Below are 19,155 nucleotides of genomic sequence, written 5' to 3' on the forward strand. Positions count from 1 at the left end.
TTGTAACTTGGCTGAAGGCCCAACAAATCTAACACTTGAAAAGCAAACAAGTTTAATTTAAAGACGGCTGAACGCCCGTGATTTAAGACTTCAGGTGAAATTCATTTAAAAACACACACACACACACACACACACAAGGCAGAAGGCCTTATCTTCCATTAGGCTGAAGGCCCCACACAGTCTGATGCTTGAAAGACAAGAACTTTAATTTAAATACGGCTGAAGGCCGATTACTTAAAACAACTAAAATAATTTTTAGTTGGCAGAAGGCCCAAAGTTTTATCTTTAAAGAATATTTTATAGAGGCTGAAGGCCCAAACAATGCAATACTTGACAAGTAAGGTTCAATTTTAAAGCGGCTGAAGGCCCATTGTTTAAAACCCAACTAAAAGCATACGAATTCAAACCATCTGCTATAAGCCATTAAAATACACAATCAAACACCAATAAGTAAAGGCAGTACAGCCAGCGGTGCTCAGAAGTTTCCGGGGGTCGGTCTGCACTTGAAATATTAACGTCCGCTTAGAGGAGACAGGTAGTCGGCCCAACGATATCCGATCCGCCGGCAACCCAACCAAGAGACAGTCAACGGACCCGCCGACAAGACGACTTGCTTTCCACCCGACCAGTACACAGGGAACTCCAAAGCCAAAACGTAAAAGGCGTAGCCGCCCACAACCAAGTACGCACAAGCTGTCAAAACCACACACACGTGTTGGACAGCGACAACACGGCGAGGAAAGGACACTGCCTGAATATCACGTCAGCGGCCAGGGCAGGTAACCGGAGCGCGAACGGTGACAAGGCAGGAAATTCCGCTGATGCACTTGGACTTCAAATAACCAAAATACAGTTAAACACCGGATGGTGGCCAAACTTTCGCCAACTCGGACACGCGTTGTTGTTCACAGGAATACCCCCACCAGCCAACCATGAAAACCAACGGCACAATGTGAACAGTCTGGCTTCGGTAATTAAATCACCACTCAACTCGAATGTCCTGGGTCGGCGAGCCACGACCCCGTAGCAATCGGAACACCTCCCACACACTCCGACACTGTATATAGACCGCCAGCGGGCCCGGTCCACTGCGTCGCGCGGAGATTTCCTGGCTGCTCCACACCAACCGGCTATGAGCACCAGACCAAAGATAGTGCGAGGTGCGAATATCGATACGCACCGCTGCTGCCACGCGTAGAAAGGGGAAGAACCACGGCATAACCGCAATAACCACGGGAAACCAAACGCAGAGCAACAGTCAAGGTTTAAACCAACACAGAAGCCGGGGCCGGCAGGGCTCAGAAAATATAGTCACTTTTTTTCTTTGTTAGAAGTCGTGGCAGTTATGCTAAGTTCTGGACCTAACCCTACCTAAGACAGTAGATGATTGCTATCTAATCTAAGTGAAGTTCAGTTTGAACTGCAATTAGAGACTGCTTAAAGTTGTGTCTCTGAACTGATAAACGCTTTGACTAAAAGTTCGATAAATCTTCGACATTCGGTGTGAACTGTCCGACGGTGGAGCTGGTCGGCGAGTGTAAGAAACTGGAGTCAACTGGAACTGGAAGGTGACTGAAATAAACTGGAACTGGCCGATTGTCGACGTGTGGCCCTTAAATCTGGTGCTCGGTATATACTGGGCGACTGCTGTCTATTTGCCGCATGCATCAAATAGTTCGCGTTTCAGCACTCTATGTAGTGGCAGGCGTAGCTATTGGCAGACGAATGGGCTATTTGAATGTCTTGTAGCGAAAACGTGAAGTAGTTCCTTGTACGTGGGGCGTCTACGAGGCGACTGTGGCACCACGCCGAGACTGTCTGGTCCTGGCCAATGGCGCCCCATAATGTCTTCCACTGTGCACCGACTATGGCGGAGAGACAGCACTGGCGGTCATATCTAGCAGAGTCTCGGAACACGATGTGGCCTCAGAGGTAATGCGGTATCTCGAATAGAATGACGTGCGCCTGTACCAGGGGCTACGTGTGAAACCTACCTGTCAACCTGGGGATGGGAATTGTGCCTTACCCAGTCACCTGATACATGTCAGACGTGTGGGCCGGCTTTCAGGATTGCACAGGGAGGAAGAAGAAAAAGAAGAATCTCAAACGCTGAAATGGAGGAAGGACAGGAGCAGGTAAATAAAGAAAGGAAAAGGGAATGAAAACAGTGGTGAGACGATCACTTGAAACACATCTCACTCTTTTCTCACATGACACCCTGAAACCTGTTGATAAGACAGATGCAGTGTTTCTCTCTGAAGAGCATTTGAATTAGCACCACACCAACATTTGTTAGCGTAAGTAAGATCGTATGGTGTACCAAGCAAACTTTGTGAGTGGCTCGAGGATTTCTCGCCGGGGGGGGGGGGGGGGGGGGGGGGGAGGGGGGCCGCAACATCTCATCTTGGATGGACAGTCATCTACAGATGTAGAAGTGGCTTCAGATGTGCCCCAGGGGTCTGTGCTGGGACCTTTGTTGTTCATATTGGATATTAATGATCCTGCAGACAACATTAATAGCTACCTCAGAATTTTCGCAGATGATGCATTTATCTATATTGAAGTTCTGTGTGGAAAAAGCTGCACAGGTATTCAATTAGATGTGAATAAGTTTTCGAAGTGATCCAGAGATTGGCAACTTATTTAAATTGTTGAGATAGGTAAAACTGCGACCGTCACTAAACGCAGAGGCGTAGTACCGTACGAGTGAGACAACTGGAATGAGACTACTCGCATAAATTCCTGGGTGCAACAGTTTCTAGGGATATGGTAACTTAAGAAAAGTTTGCAAGTTGAGAGCATTTTATTCAGTTACCGGTGGAGACAGAGTTACGCCGCCATCATCGGATCTTATGCTTTTCAATCCTTACGACGTAGTGGTTTTGTGATCTGCAGTTGCTCCTCTGAACAGCATCCCATACGAGCAAACCAGTTGCGTCTTTAGCCGCGGTTTCTCGTGCTTTAGGTACTGGGGCTATGCACGACTTTGCTTGAAAAAAATGGCTCGATGTAGTCATAGGGTCCATCCGCGCAAATCTGCTTTCACGCGCCGCAGTTAATTCGTTGCAAACAATAACCTGCAGCTGTGATTCTGCAGTCAAATAGTCTACGCATTCGCTAGAAATGTAAGTTAATAAAATGCACAGAAATACAAAATAAAAGTTAAATGAATAATTTAATAACAAGCGTTGAACTCAAATGTCTGTAATTCATGTAGACGAGACAAAATTATGCAGAATAATGTTTATTTAGAAAAGGACATCTGAAATAAAAGGGAAGTGATCCTATTGTATTCAATTAAAATACGGACAGAAAATAACCCTATCAAGTGCAGAGGAGTTACATTGAGAGCGTTATGAGAGTGGTAGCAAAATCCCCAAACTAAATAGCTATCGTAGATACACGAATACTAAGTCCATTTCGTAATCACAATACACGAAACATTCATCAACTCAGAACAGTTGAGAGTTCAACATTATCATTTACAAATTAATACACGTGAGATAACGGGTAGAAACTCATACTCTGTCTATCCTCAATTCCGTAATACAAGTGATAAAATTTAGTGTCCTGCACTGGAGCACATTCAGATCTCTCCAAATGTAAAGTCCCTTTAAAAGTTAGAGTATTGTAGCGAGCGTTCACCACTCAGAGTGTGTCACCGAAACGACCGAATATCACCCATTACCTCAGGTAAGTCTGTCTATCACTTGATCTCCACATCTACATCTACATCCATACTCCGCAAGCCACCTGATGGTGTGTGGCGGAGGGTACCTTGAGTACCTCTATCGGTTCTCCCTTCTATTCCAGTCTCGTATTGTTCGTGGAAAGAAAGATTGTCGGTGTGCCTCTGCGTGGGCTCTAATCTCTCTGATTTTATCCTCGTGGTCTCTTCGCGAGATATACGAAGAGGGAGCAATATACTGCTTGAGGTATGTTCTCGGAACTTGAACAAAAGCTCGTATCGAGCTACTGAGCGTCTCTCTTACAGAGCCTTTCACTGGAGTTTATCTATCATCTCTGTAACGCTTTCGCGATTACTAAATGATCCTGTAACGAAGCGCGCTGCTCTCCGTTGGATCTCCTCTGTCTCTTCTATCAACCCTCTCTGGTACGAATCCCACACAGATGAGCAGTATTCAAGCAGTGGGCGAACAATCGTACTGTAACCTACTTCCTTTGTTTTCGAACTGCATTTCCTTAGGATTCTTCCAATGAAACTCAATCTGGCATCTGCTTTACCAACGATTAATTTTATATGGTCATTCCATTTTAAAACACTCCTAATGCCTACTCCCAGATAATTTATGGAAGTAACTGCTTCCAGTTGCTGACCTGCTATATTGAAGGTAAATGATAAGGGATCTTCTTTCTATGCATTCGGAGCACATTACACTGAGATTCGATTGCCATTCCCTGCACCATGCGTCAATTCGTAGCAGATCCTCCTGCATTTCAGTACAATTCTCCATTGTTACAACCTCTCGATATACTACAGCATCATCCGCAAAAGTCCTCAGCAAACTTCCGATGTTATCCACAAGGTCATTTATATACATTGTGAATAGCAACGGTCCTACGACACTCCCATGCGGCACACCTGAAATCACTCTTACTTAGGAAGACTTCTCTCCATTGAGAATGACATGCTGCGTTCTGTAATAGTTACCTCAGAATTTTCGCAGATGATGCATTTATCTATACTGCGTGGAAAAAGCTGCTCAGGTCTTCAATTAGATCTGAGTAAGTTTTCAAAGTGCTGCAGAGATTGCGAACTTACTTAAGGGGGGCAGGACGTCAAACGTGCCGACTTGGAGCAGGAGAGGCACCACAGGACGTTTTAATTTCCACTGTCTATACTTTAACAAATAAATTCATAAAACTTTGTCAGCATGACCAGGAAGGATTGAAGACTCACACTCATAGCAGTGGAAGTTCAAAAACGTAGCAAAATACTTCTTTTTACATGTGAAATTTCAACATTTTTTTCACTTACTACTGTTTACATTTGTTACTATAGGTACACTTTTCTTCCTAAGTAAGAGACATTCTTCGATGAATTTTGCACAGCATACAAACAACACTTACAGGTGTATGAAACTCTAGAATTTTCCAAATCTATTAAACACTGTGGTAAAAATTAAGATAATTAACTATAAAATTTGAGTTTTTTCTAAACATGAAGTTTAAAATGTAACAGTTCATTCATTTTTTCATAAATTAAATAAATTCTAGAGTTTCATACACCTGTAGCTATGGTTTGTATGCTGTGCAGAATTCATTGAAGAATCTCTCTTACTTAGGAAGAAAAGTGTACATATAGCAACAAATGCAGACAGTAGTAAGTGAAAAAATGTTGAAATTTCACATGTAAAAAAAAGTATTTTGCTACGTTTTTTAACTGCCACTGCTATGAGGGTGAGTCCTCAATCTTTCCTGGTCATGCTGACAAAGTTTTATGAATTTATTTGTAAAAATATAGACAGTGGAAATTAAAATGTCCTGTGGTGCCTCTCCTGCTTCAAGTCGGCCCGTTGACGACCTACCCCCCTTAAAATATTGAGGTGTGTAAAACTGCGAGCCTCACTGAACGCAGAGGCGTAGTATCGTGTAAGTGTAATATCAGTGGGACACAACTGCAATGAGACAAGTCGCATAAATTCCTGAGTGTAACTGTTTCTAGGGATATGGTAACTCGACTAAAGTTTGCAACTTAATGTTAATAAAAGAGCATTTTATTGAATTACCGGTGTAGACAGAGCTACGCTACCATCGTTGGATCTTATGCTGTTCAGTCCTTACGGCATAGCGTCCACGAGTGTTACAAATCATTTCAAACTGCATATGCATTTCCCACTACCATGAAGATCCCCACACACTGGCATGTCAAATGTGGAAGTACAGTACTATGCACAAACTGCGAGTGTACGTAGTGGTTTTGTGGTGTGTACTTGCTCTTCTAAACAGCATCCCATACGAGAAAAACAGCTGCGTCTTTACCCGAGGTTTCTCGTGCTTAAGGTACTGGGGCTATGCACGGCTTTGTTTGAAAAAAATGGCTCGATGTAGTCATAGGGTCCATCCGCGCAAATCTGCTTCCACGCGCCGCAGTTAATTCGTTGCAAACAATAACCTGCAGTGCAGTCAAATAGTCCATGCATTCACTAAAGTTCTGAATTAATTAAATACACAGAAATACAAAATAAAAGTTAAATGAATAATTTAATAACAAGCGTTGTACTCAAATGTCTGTAATTCATGTAGACGAGACAAAATTATGCAGAATAATGTTTATTTAGAAAAGGACATCTGAAATAAAAGGGAAGTCATTCTATTGTATTCAGTTAAAATATGGACAGAAAATACCCTTATCAAGTGCAGAGGAGTTACATTGAGAGCGTTATGAGAGTGGTAGCAAAATCCCCAAACTAAATAGCTATCGTAGATACACGAAAACTAAGTCCATTCCGTAATCATAATACACGAAACATTCATCAACTCAGAACAGTTGCAGTTCAAAATTATCATTTACAAATTAATGCACGTAAGGTGACGGGTAGAAACTCATACTCTGTCTGTCCTCAATTCCGTAATACAAGTGATAACGTTTAGTTTCCTGCACTGAAGCACATTCAGATCTCTCGAAATGTAAAGTCCTTTTAAAATTTAGAGTAGTGTAGAGACCGTTCACCACCAGGAGTGGTTTGTGTTCCACTTGATCTCCACATAGTGTCTCCTCAAGTGTTTCCAGTGTGCTAGCGGCTGTGCACTGCCCCCAACCTATCACCGGCTCGATCGAATATCACTCTATACCACAGGCCCGCGTGCGTTCCTCCAGCACGAACATCCGAGTGTGCAGAAGCGCTCCCTCGAGCTCTTCAGTCGAGAAGTCACAGTCTCCACTTGACTCCCGTAGTGCTCCGCCACTGTCCGCTTTTGCACTGGCTGAAGGTTGTCCGCACCAAAAATACGTCGTTATTAAAGTCCACAGACATGATGTGACTCAACTTTATCATTTCTTGGACGAAACTAATATATTACAACAATATTTAAATGAAGTAATGTTATAAATGTTCAGTCACATTCAGATCATTCACAATAATTACAGATAAAGGATTGTTCATAAATAAATAAGTTATTTTTGCGGAAGTACGCTCATGTTCAATGACAACGAATTGTTAAATATTGTTTAAATAATTATTTATGCCTTGTTGACAGACGTGGCTTCTGGTTCTCTTTTCAATAGAGCTGTCTGCTCACACATGCGACTGGACACTTTTAAATTAGCGCAGTTTTTTTAGTTGCACCTGCAGTAAACATCTCAATAAAGTTCCTGGCACAGTAGTAAACTGCTGGTTAAATAACTCCGCAAGTATGTCAAGATATTATGAAACCATGGTGCATTCATATTTTGCTTAACTGTGGAGAATATGATGTTCTGAGAAACATTTGCGGAATGAAAATGATACAAAAGACGTCAAAGTCAAGAAATAAATAAGGCACATATGCGTGGCTTGGTGGGACGATAACTTTCGTGCAATACTATGATCTGAGCTATCGTTTGTTCAAAGCTCACGCAGCGTTTGAAAGTCGTTAATTGAGATGATCATTGTGAAAGTGTTAAATCACTGTGAAATACGGAGTTCTGTGGTTTTAAAGAAATTGAAAACACTGTATCACTGGATGTGCCTCATTTTTCTGAGATCGCAAATGTATTCAGATTGGATTTACACTTGACTGTGAACTACTGTAGACTCTGCAACAGCTGTATGAAGCCATCTTTGAGCTTGCCTGACACTCCGTGATTTTTTTGTGCATCTCCGGTACAAACGTCATGCGAGCAACAGCTGTCAAATTGCCCCTACTGGGGTCCACCCATTTCCGACGGCGTCGCTCGTCTTCGTGCCTGGACTCGCCCGTGCTGGTCGCCTATCCAGACCTGGTGCCTGGGCCCGCTGGTGTTGAGCCGTACAGCAGCGCCATCTCACCCCGTACCAACACAGGGCGGCCGATTACCTCCCCTACATACGCGTAGCGTTAGAAAACGTAAACATAACTGTTTTACGCCGATTACAGGTGACCGTGTTCACTACCGGCACAGTTATGTCGAAACCTACATGCAATAAAAATTTTTTTTAGCGATTTTGGCTTGTGAAGTTTTCTTCAGTTAGCATACACTACCAACACCGACTCAAAGGAAGGCCTCGGCGCTTGTTGGTGACGTCACGTCAGCTAGGCACGGCGAACGCCAGGTCTGTTGCAGGCAGAAACGCCTGGGTGTGCTTATCACTATAAATCTCTTATTTTTGGACAAAATGTTTTGGATTCTGCAGTTTTTTTTAGTTGAAAGATTTTCTCACTATCGTTAAGCAACAAATGAAGATCACAGTTCTGTATTACTGAATCCTGTCGAAACAAATGTAGATCAATATGAGAAGACGCTTTGCCCCATTGCAAGTTTCGGAAATTTTACATTCGAGTAACTATATTTACTTGATCCATTTTGCTATCGAAACTTACCCCAACCCCCTTACAACGAACTCGTTTCTTTGATTTATTTATTTATTTACCTTCGTTTGACATCGTCACTGGAAATGTGAACTAATTTACTTGTGTAAAGGTCCAACTGTTGCCAGTCATTAGATTACAGTCGTTTTCAACGAAAGGAATTCTAAACAGGAAATAAAAAAGCTTCGTACATCGAAAATACTGCTGAGCTTAAACTTTTTTGAACATGCACATTAGAAAAGATAAATATTCCCCTCTTGCAACTGAAAGGAGAAACTTTATAAGATGAAAAAAATTTTATTTGATAAAACAAGTATCTCTCTTTTTGCCTCTTCTTCTGTCCCCCACCCCTTCCCCCAACGTGTACAATCGCAAGATATTTCATTAACACTCAGTGCTCCTCACCCCATAGTCAACCAAGATACCTAAAGAAGAGCACCAATATGTTCACAGTTTCTTGTAAAAGCAACCCAGTACAAACGTAACTTCCTCAGATTTACAAATAAGGTAAAGAAGCACGAATTCTGTTGCTGCTGGACCATGAAGTTGTTTTTGTATGTCAGTCCTTAAAACAAGTGGAAATTTAAGTTCAGGAGTACACTATTTGTTAAGAAGTGTAATGAATTCCACAATTAATTGATTGCAGAAATCTCTCAGAACAATGTGTGTCGGTCAACTACCGCTAATAGTTTCACATTTTCCTGTGTCAGGGAGGAAGACACCAACATTATGAGGATGCCTACAACAGACCTGGCGTTTGCCATGCCTAGCTGACTGACGTCACGAACAAGTGCCGAGGCCTTCTTTTGAGTCGGTGCTGACACTACACACCGCTCCCAGACAGACTGTGTTAAGAATATACTCCAACAATATTAAATAGAAAGATCGTATAACCTTAGCTGTAGGTGAAACAGGTAGCGGACTTCAGTTGTTTGGTATGATACTGAGAAAATACGATAAGTCGAGAAAGGAGAATGGATACATAACAGTCATACGACATCCTAGGAGCACCTGCACCAAATAACACCGGGGATACTCAACGAATACGAAGAAAGGGAGTACAAATGGTGACAGTTTTGCTTTACGCGCAGGAGAGTGTCATCACAAGTCTGAAAAACTTTAACTGGACTGCTCTTGAAGACAGACACTATAAAATTTTTACGTAACTGTTGTGTACATAGTTACGCATAGTCAGCGCGTACACAACTTTCCCACTAGAGCGCGCCCCGCTAAGCACAACAGCGCAGGCGCAGCGCTCGTCCGTCTCCGCACTACGAGATGGCGCTGCCTTAGAGACGGACCAAATTCTGCTTCCGCCGATCCGCGTATTAATATATAACACAGCCAATGAGATTGCTGCTAACGTAGAACCTTTTCTCCTCGCGGATCACATTTGCGCAGTGATACCTGAATGCGTGAGGTATTATAACAAGTGTACAGACCTCCGATCAGTCAGTCTGCATTTGTCTGCACCAGTCTGTACGAGTCTGCATTTGTCTGTACCAGTCTATAGTCAAGTTTCAGTCTGCGCCTAATAAGGTTACCATATTCCTGTACATAGCTATGAAGATAAATGTATAGACACTTTGTCAAGTATCAGAGATATGTGAGAGTAAGATTAATGTACCAAGACCAAACGAACTTCAGATTGTCAATTGTAAATAGCATCCAGAATCAAGTTGCGTAATGTCTATGCTTGTTATTATTTTAATAAATGTGTGTGAAAATTAATCAAGTTCTGTTTAAAGTTGGTCACCGTCAATCTGCCACTCTAAGCGTACAAGTGGCATTTCTATCGTCTGACCTAACGGCAGAAGATAAGCACGCCACGATAAGACCACGAGACAAATTGCTGACACTCGCCTACTTCGTTAGAGAGACAAGTCAAATAATCTGATGGTGTGTGTACCGAAGGTCTTACAGTACGCACACCACAATAACCCTACCTCACATGACTGCTAGACGCCATTAAAACGATGCTCAGTTTGTCAGAGTGAGGCTAAGCAGTCAGAAGGAGTCACAGTTATTCTATTAATGAGGGGGAAAAAGTCCGAGAACAAAAGAGGAGTAAGTAACAAGTTAGCGTACTGTTGCGATAGAAACAGGTACATCCCCCCTGGTTGTGGTGAAATTTGCGAGTGTACGTACTTACGTCACCAGAAGCGTGTCACAGCAGGGAGTTCACTGCTCTTGTGTTATCTACCAGCGCAACGTCTTTACCTCCTCAAGTCTCGTCACGTCTCACTTTTATGGACCCAGGCACTCTGACTAGCCTAAGAAGCTGCCTCTCCAACTGCAGGAGCGTCATCCCAAATTTACCGCTGAATCGTTGGGTGAAGGAGGATACGAAGATCCTTCCTTACTTGGCTCTTATTCCCCAAAACAAATCGACATCCACGTATCCACCGAAAGTAACTATCGTTAACTACGGACCACGCTACAGTCTCCCCTACGATCTCCAACAGGTGGAACAACCGACCACAACAGTAGCGCATACAGATCAGTGTCTGTGTTATATGGCAGGGGTCGAAATAATCCAGCCGCGTACTACACACGGCAACTGCTGGCATTGTATATGCGGTGTCTGTTCTCCCAGACATGACCGCAAGAACGGACAGCTTGCTAAAATGGCTCTGAGCACTATGGGACTTAACATCTGTGGTCATGAGTCCCCTATAACTTAGAACTACTTAAACCTAACTAACCTAAGGACATCACACACATCTAAGCCCGAGGCAGCGGTCGCGCGGTTCCAGACTGTAGCGCCTAGAACCGCTCGGCCACAAAGCCGGCGAACAGACAGCTGTTTTGGTCCTGCAGCCACTATGAATCAATGTACAAAGGAGTTAAAGACATTAGCACTCACTTATATCAATGGGGCAAGTTGAAAATTTGTGCCAGACTGGGACTCGAACCCGGGTCTCACTGCTTACCAGGCAGATGCGCTGACGACTACGCCACCTGGACATAGTGGTCACCACATGACTGTCGGACCGAAATGCTCAACTTACACCACACACTTCTGATGTAGTGACCGCTGCTGTTTAGCCTCATTACTCACGGCATGTCGCCGACCCCCACAAATGTTCGAGCTTAGTGCGTATCTGCACTGAAGGGATCACTGGCGTCGTCGCCTTAATTATACACATACATGTGTGGTGTCTGTTCTTTTGGACATGTCCGAGATGCCGCAAGTAAAGAGGTCAATGACAGGGGCACTACATCAGTAGTGTGTGGACAAGTTGAGAATCTGGGCGTGACGGAAGGCGTGCTAGGGTAGTCCGTACTATCGTGATGACCACTGTGTGTCAGGATGGCATAAGGTCAGCGCATCTGCCTAGTGAGCAGGACGCCTGGGTTCGAATACCAGTCCAGCACAAGCAGGCCTGCGTTCGAATACCAGTCCAGCACAAGCAGGCCTGCGTTCGGATCCCAGTCCAGCACAAATTTTCAACTTGCCCCATTGATATAAATCAATGCCCACTGGCAGCAAATGCCTTTCAGCTAGCATTGTTCCATGATGACGTCAGCGTCTGACGGAAAATGTCAGATTACGACATTAAGGAAAACCAAACGCTACAAATTTCGGCTTACTACGTCACTGATCACGGACAAGGTTTCCATTGTGGACTCATAGCTACTGATTTGCTACTAGGTTAACAAAACTAGACATAGTTGTCTCACTGGGAATTCCGTGATCGTTCGCCAGGGAAGTGTGGATCAACGAATGGGAGGAGTCCCCGTGATGTAACATATACCATCCGATACCAGTCTGGCACTGATACAAAAACCGCCGGAGTTGAAGGAGGTTCAGAAGCAACGCCGCATTCCTGGGCTACAGTGTGGGCTACTTCAAGCAACATCTGCATCACATCAACAAAAGAATGGTTCAAATGGCTCTGAGCACTATGGGACTTAACTTCTGAGGTCATCAGTCCCATAGAACTTAGAACTACCTAAACTTAACTAACCTAAGGACATCACACACATCCATGCCCGAGGCAGGAATCGAACCTGCGACCGTAGCGGTCGCGCGGTTCCAGACTGAAGCGCCTAGAACCGCTCGGCCACAAGCAGCCGGCTCACATCAACAGAACACCAACTACAGCTTCTTCGTTTGCAATTCCAAAAATGCTCTGTTGCAAAATCTGTTAATATTGTACTGTGTCCTGTTGACTTCAATAACGACGTTCATATCGGAGAACTAAAATGTTAAAACTTCTGAGGTGTCAGTAAGGACAATGTTGTTTTTATGTCTTGTCGTTGTTCTGTCGAGTCCGTAGGCTGTTTTGATGCAGCTCTGTTCAAGTACCGAACGAGGAGTCGCCGCGGTCAGCACAATGGACTCGCATTTGGGAGGACGTTGGTTCACATCCCCATCTGGTCATCTAGATTCATGCAATTTTGTCATATCATCACATGACGGAGACCGTGGCTGTTGTTTGAAGACAAATGTTGATGGTGTTAGGACAGCGACCAGCCACAAATTTACTTTTAGTTCCTTTATTCAGAGGGTACCGTTACTGGTTTCGAATCGTTGTGATTCATCCTCAGACGGTTTACACGCTTTCTTTATGACGTGTGGCGTGTTTTTTACGTTTCACGAGAATTAATCTGTAAAAAAACACACCACATGTCATAAAGAAAGTGTGTAAACCGTCTGAGGATAAATCACAACGATTCGAAACCAGTAACTGTACCCTTTGAATATAGGAACTGAAAGTAAATTTTTGGCAGGTTGCTGTCCTAACACCATCAACATTTGTCATCTAGGTTCAGGTTTTCCGTGATTTCCCTAAATCGCTCCAGGCAACAATCCAAGCTTGTGCGCCGTCTCTAATGGCCTCCATGTTGACAGTACGTTAAAACCTAATCTTGCTTGTCCCTTGAGGTCAAGTTTCTCCATCTCTGTATGACTGCTGTGCAACCATAGCACTTTTGAAGCGGGTTACGACTGTCCAGCCTTTGTCTCAGTTTACAATTTTCAGCCCCCCCCCCCCCCCCCCCCCCCCCGCGACTCGCTCCATTAACAAATTGTCTCAGGGCGTGCGCAGCCAATTGATCCCGTTTTTTAACCAAATTGTACCATACCACAAATCTGTGTTCCAAATGATTCGATTGACTACCTGCTGATTAGTTATCCGATCTACCCACGTAGTCTTCAGCTTTCTCCTGTAGCAACACCTCTCAACATCATCTTTGGCGTGGCTGCTGCCTCCACGAATGATGGACCATGTGGGATGGTTTGCGTGTCTCTTTGAGACGCAGCCACGTAACAGGTGCAATGACTCCAGAGGGTTACTTCTGGAGAGGCAAGACTGCCCCAATGTTCAGAAGTGTTTACACTTTCGTGGTCAGTTGCTGATGTATTGCCTATTACCATTTGTCTCGGAATGTTCGGGCGACGTTTGTTCAACGGTTTATCTGAAATTTTGCCTACACGAAAAGCTGGCACTGTCAAAGAGTCATCCTCCATAGCTGGTGCCGGACTGGACTTGAGCCGATGGTCGGCAGTACGTTCGTGAAGAGAGGCAGCAGCCTTCTCAGTAGTTGCACGGGTAACAACCTGCGTATAAAAATGGTGAGTCCCGCAGTTGTAACACTGAATAAAATGACCTCGGACTTCCATCCGCTTCAAGTGGCTAAGGTGCCTTGAGCATTCGACAAGCACTGCTTGGCCACGCACAAGTGATGCGACTGCGGACGGAGCGTTGGTACGCTCTTATATATTACAGCGGTAGGCTGTGACGTCACTGGTGTTCCGACATCGTCATATGTGGGCTTACTGAATCCCACGCCGCGCTTCTCTGCGAGCCGCCGCCTCCATTAAGGGTGCTGTCCGTCATTTTTACTTCGAAGGCTTCTTTAATTACACCGTTTCTTTAATGTGACGGAAGCTCCGTCGCGGCTCGCACTAACGGCTTCTGGGACTGGGTAATTAAAGAAGCCATCGAAGTAAGAGTCACCGACAACACACTTAACAGGGACAGCGGCCTGCAGGTCTGTGCAGTGTGCGATTGAGCGGTCGCGAGGCTGAGGAGGGCAAACGCACATGGGTACGGCGGTGCCGCGAGCACCACTGACGTCACAGCCGGTAGTAAGAATAGCCTATATAAGGGCGTACCGGCTGGCCACTGGCAGTCACGCCACGTGACAGTGGCTAGAAAGTGCCTGGTCGAAACCTCGTGGCATTTCAACCACCTGACGTGGCTGGAAGCCCGAGAGCGTGTTACGGAAAAGTCTAGTTATTTAACTGATTCGGTCTTCAAAATGGCTCTGAGCACTATGGGACTTAACTGCTGTGGTCATCATCTAACATTCTGCGTGGTGCCTGTTTGTTCTAAGTCGTGTCTCCCTGCCACTTTCGCGCAACGACGCTCTGAGCGTATTTTTTTTTAGGGAATTGACTAGTTTGAACCTGGGACCTGTTGCTGGTAAGGAGACGCCAGACCACACATGACATGTAGAGGAGTTCAGTGAGACCAGCGATGATATAACCAAATACGTAATGATTTCAACGTCAGCTCCACTGCACTCCCTGTAAAAGAATTTTAATACTAACTAAATTTAGTGGAAGGGGTTCAAGGCTTTCCTATTTTTAGTTAGCTGGTAAAATAACGTCGAAAAAGTAGTTAATTTAACCATTGGAAATTTTATTCTACTCACAAAACATTGTTTATAAATTGCACTATTGATAAAAGGAAATATTTTAATACAGGATGATAAAAACCAACTTCGTTCAACAAAAATGTGAAGAAATATTCCCTGAATGGGTTTCCAACTTCTACAATGGATCGAAGGATGACCTATGCCATATCACATCTATAATCCAGGTTTAAATTACGTTTCACAAAAGAGAAAAGTATCAAAATGGTCTACAGTGACCCTCAATTATCTTTAATTACTTATCTACCTTGTCGTAAATTATAGTGGCTGATGTGGCTTCTCAATAATTATATAACAGAAAAATCATCGTGTTTCAGATTTTAACTTACGTAGCGAATGTGAATACCATGAGCTGTAATTGATGATCGACACTAGTATTACGCAAAAAGGGGGTGTAACAGATGAGACTTCTGCAGTTCTGAGTGAAGCTTTATGCGCTGTTATGCGGCATCGCGGGCGTTCATTACCTTGTCGTTGGTTAGGCAGCGTCAGGGGGCGGCATGCGGCGCAGCTCCATACACCTCGCCGTCTCGGAAGCAACTCTCTCTAACCTCTCCTTACTACAATTTTGCCAAAGTTGGTTTAAGAAAAGGTATCTGGCTGTGTTTTCAACTGACCAATCAGCGTCTCAATGTTAACGTTAAGCTCCGCCTACAAATATTCTGTCTATCCAATGAGAAACGTTATACTTTTCGTGGTGGGCCAATGTTTTTAATGTTTGCTACGTAACAGAGATGCGTATAGTCTCACACTAAAACTTGCAGCTGGTGTGGCCCTTTTAGTGTTATCGTAAGATCTATACTGTTCTTCTGGAGGGCTCTAACTTTTAACGTGGGCTGGGGGTGGTCTTGGCGGTCGGCTGGCGACGTGGGTGTCCGTCCATTATCGTAGGGCCTCCTAGCCTACACGACTCTGCTCTCGGCTTCTGTTCTCGTTTCTCCCCTCGGAACTGCGTCTGTTTCACGGTGGGAAGGTATCACATGCATTTAGGCGTTCTTGTGTTAATCTGTGGTATTCCATTTGCTCACTCGTTGATCGTATTACTTTGGTTAATGTAATGTCAGGATTTATTTGGAGCTATGTGACATACTGCCGGATTTGGTATCATGTCAGGGTTTTCATGGAAGGTGTTGGATTTGCCTGACACCTTACAATCAGTCCCCTAGTACTTAAAACTACTTAAACCTAACTAACCTAAGGACATCACATACATCCATGCCCGAGGTAGGATTCGAACCTGCGACCATAGCAGTCGCGCGGTTTCAGACTGTAGCGCCTAGAACCGCTCGGCCACTCCGGCTGGCTGCAGAAGTTCGCGAGTACACGAGTTCCCAAGTGTAACTGCGGGCTTGCGGCATTCCCGCTACACAAGCGACAGTTTTTAAATAAACTTCCACCATTAAACCCATAAATTGCTATAGACGCATTTCACACAATCATGATTTCAGTTCTATAGCCAGTCTCAAATGTATGTTGAAATGTCACAAAATGTCCAAACTCTGTAAATCACAGAAGCAGGTAATACCAATATAACGATTGATTGGTTAGCACTGAGTATTGCTCTGTTTATTCAAACATTCATATAGAAAAAGCTTTTTCGAAGACTGCTGTAAATTTATTTTAATATTTAATATCTATTCAGAGGATGTCTAACAATAATGTTGACTTTGAAGGTGTTCTGAAATCTGTAATGACAATACCAGAAAACAATTTAAAATCACAGATGGTAAAATAGTCTTTATTAAAGCGAGTTAAAGTCCAAATCCACAATGGCTGGCCATTGTGTTTTACCCTGTATGTCGACCGGTTTCATACCCTCGAGGTATGTCTTCAGGTCATATAAAACTAATACTTCATGTGCCATGACTTCCAAGGTGCAAGTGCGTATAAAAAAAATGTCACTCCTCGGTAAAATGGTGGATGAAACGGCAGATGGGCATCCGATCCAAACCGTGCATGATCAATAAAACATCTCCAAAACTCTGTGATCATGTACGGTTCGGATCGGATGCCCATTTGCCGTTTCATCCACGGTTTTACCGGGGGTGATATGTTTTTATGCGCACTTGCACCTTGAAAGTCGTGGAAAGTGAAATATTAGTTTTACTTGACCTGACGATATACCTCCAGGGTATGAAACTGGTCACCATACAGGAAAAAACACAGTAATCACCCACTGCGGATTTCGACTTTCACTCACTTTAATGTACACTATTTTACCATCTCTGATTTCAAATTGTTTGATAGTCCTTCACATTACATACAAGTTCTTTATCTGGGTTAACCTACCTGTGAAGTTATTTGTAAAATCTGAAAACATGATATGATGATGAAGTGCATTCTCCAACTGGTGATTAATTATTAAAACAAACTACATTAACGAGTGACAAGCTACACTACTCGCTATTAAACCATAAACGCCAGCTGGAATGACCAACTCAGTAGAGAAATAGCTCCCCTTTTTTTGTTGCAAAGGCATAACAGAGGCGTTGCTCTGCGTACTGTTTTCATTTGATGCGGCCCGTATTTGTTGCTCACGGTAGAGGTGGAGTAAACCAGCGTACAACCATTTTGTTTGCATTGGCTGATATTTGCATGTTTGTCATCTGAAGCATGAAGTATAACGTGAAACATATTCCCGATATCACTGCACTTATAATGGAACACATTTGCAGTTGCGTACTTTGCGTCAGTTAATTTTCCTCTCGTACCCTCCACTGACTCCCAAGACGTAGCGTCTTTAAAGGCTATCAGTTGCTGAAAATCGGTCATTTCGCCTTGTCAGCGCCACTTCACAGCAGAAACATCACGTAGTCATCTTCCATATTAGGTCGCAACTAGTCTTGCCCGCTAGCACTGACGTAACAGCGGCGCCTTGATCTCTGATGTATGCAGCCCGCAGCATTAGACTCATACAGGCCCCATTTCTGATCTCTGGCATACACCGCTCGTCATTCAGTGAGGTGAGTGATTGGGAATCCCAAATCTGTCATCTAGATGTCTATCTCTAGATGATACTCCTCTTCACATTTATGTACTTTCAGTTCGAAAAGTGCCATAACACATCTTTTTACTTGGAGAGAATGCAACATCGTTCTTCAGTTTTGCTCCAGTTGAGCCAATGTCTGCTTACGGCACAGAGAACGGCGACTGTGCAGTTCTACATAAGCACACAAGACTAAAGAATCAGTCACTCAGAGGAGACATCACCGTGGTACTATGCAACTTCGTTAAGAGCCAAAATTTGGCAAAGTAGGGATCCTACAACTCTCTTCATGGAAACCATGCTGCATCCAACTGAAGGAAGGTACTGAATGATCATTAGATCCTGCAGTGGTACCATATTGTAGGGAAGTTGATTGCTACATTCACCCACTGCTCCAAACAGGACAAAGTATTCTGATGTCAGATTAGGATCGAGTGATTTAGCAGACCAGTTGACGTGCGGTACAGTGTCTAAGAGTTCGTTAACCAAAAATGTCTGTGTTTAGCCTCATTAACTCGACTTTTCTCGTCTTGAAACACAAGAGTCATCACAGCATTATCATTATGTCCGAGGGTCACAGGACATGTGGACTCAAGCCACGGTACGCAAGACACCCTCAAATACGATTGAATCATCTCATGCCTCAACCACACCCATGCATGCACTGAGCCTTAAACACCTCACTGTGCTGGCCGTTGTGGCCGAGCGGTTCTAGGCACTTCAGTCCAGAACCGCGCTGCTGCTACGGTCGCTGGTTCGAATCCTGCCTCGGGCATGGATGTGTGTGCTGTCCTTAGGTTGGTTAGGTTTAAGTAGTCATAAGTTCTAGGGGACTGATGACCTCAGATGTTAAGTCCCATAGTCTCAGAGCCATTTGAACCATTTGAACACCTCACTGTGTTGTCAGTGAGTCGTTTGAAAAGTGGCGAAACCGTGATTAGTCGGACCACACTACGCGCCAGCAGTCAGCTGTTGTCCACTTTACGCGTTCT

This window comes from Schistocerca cancellata, chromosome 9, assembly GCF_023864275.1.
Source record: "Schistocerca cancellata isolate TAMUIC-IGC-003103 chromosome 9, iqSchCanc2.1, whole genome shotgun sequence".
Classification (NCBI taxonomy): domain Eukaryota; kingdom Metazoa; phylum Arthropoda; class Insecta; order Orthoptera; family Acrididae; genus Schistocerca; species Schistocerca cancellata.